The 1051-nt window shown below is 62.1% G+C and overlaps 1 non-coding gene across 1 annotated transcript in view; it reads right to left on the bottom strand.

Annotated features, from left to right (window-relative positions):
- The window catches only part of LOC140111332 (18S ribosomal RNA), a 1885-nt gene extending 1828 nt beyond the window's left edge, over positions 1 to 57 (bottom strand). Inside the window, exon 1 of the ribosomal RNA XR_011851916.1 lies at positions 1 to 57. This exon is cut by the window's left edge and continues 1828 nt beyond it. This is a non-coding gene — a ribosomal RNA (18S ribosomal RNA).
- Positions 58 to 1051: the final 994 nt, after the last annotated feature.

The following is a 1051-nucleotide window of genomic DNA, read 5'->3' as shown; positions in this document are numbered from 1 at the left end:
ACATGCATGGCTTAATCTTTAAAACAAGCATATACTACTGGCAGGATCAACCAGGTAGCCGAGCTCTGAGGGGTAGACTCTTGGAGTCAGGCTCCGTGAGCTAATGGGAACGCTCGTTGCTGCTGCTGCTACCGCAGCGCTTCTCCGCCGCCGGAGAAGACCTCGCAGACAACATTGGATGGAGCTTAGGGCAGGGGGGCAAGAAAGATGCTCTCGGTCCCTTCCAAGGACCCGAAAAAGCCTTCCCTTCCCCTCCCTCTCGCAGTCGCTGGCTTTCCCCACTCAGTTCAGCCAAGAAGTGGCGCTCGACTCTCACCTCCATCAGCACCTCCGAAGCTCGGACAGCTCCTGTAGGCTGCGCATAGAAGGAAAGCATTGGACGCTCAACTTCAGCACCTCGAGTGTCGGACGGCTCCACCACCACCTCTCCACACTGTTAAGCGAGAGAGACGATAGGAGCCGTCGCGACGTACCCATGCAGCGCCGCCCGCCAACGCACAGAGGAGCGGAGGGGATCGGGCGCCAGGTCCGGGGGAAGGCTGGGAGGGAAGCTACGGCGCTGCTACCCAGCTTTCAACCCTGCGGGACCGGTGCTCCGCTCCTATCGCTCCGGCGAACAGGGTCCGCTACGCTTTCAACACCAGCGCCCGGCAGAGGGCTTGGAGAAGGCTCGCGCGGATCCTCGGTTCGGATCGCCTGGCTTCGCGGGAGCGGCTTCGGCTAGGGCCGACGACGGCCGGACCGAGCAGATTTGGACCGGGGTGCGGGGCGAGTACCTGCCTCTCTCACGAAGGGAGTGTCACCGGTAAGAGCCTCTTCCCACGTCTGCTTGCCGACTTACGCTCGCCCCGACGAGAGGCCCAACCGAAAGAGTGGAAAGGGGCAGAGATTTCCAGGGTCGCCCCACCAGGGATGCAATACCCCAGTGCAGACAGTCGGCCCTGCCCCGAACCTACTCGGTGGTTTGAAGGTTAACCTCTTGGGGAAAAGCAGCGATTCGCCTCGCGGTGCGTGCCTCCGCGGATCTAAACCCCCTCGATCGATGTGGGGC

This window comes from Engystomops pustulosus, unplaced genomic scaffold (assembly GCF_040894005.1).
Source record: "Engystomops pustulosus unplaced genomic scaffold, aEngPut4.maternal MAT_SCAFFOLD_422, whole genome shotgun sequence".
In the NCBI taxonomy this organism is placed as follows: domain Eukaryota; kingdom Metazoa; phylum Chordata; class Amphibia; order Anura; family Leptodactylidae; genus Engystomops; species Engystomops pustulosus.
Note: the sequence above shows the minus strand (reverse complement) of the source record. Positions and strands in the feature narration are given on the sequence as shown.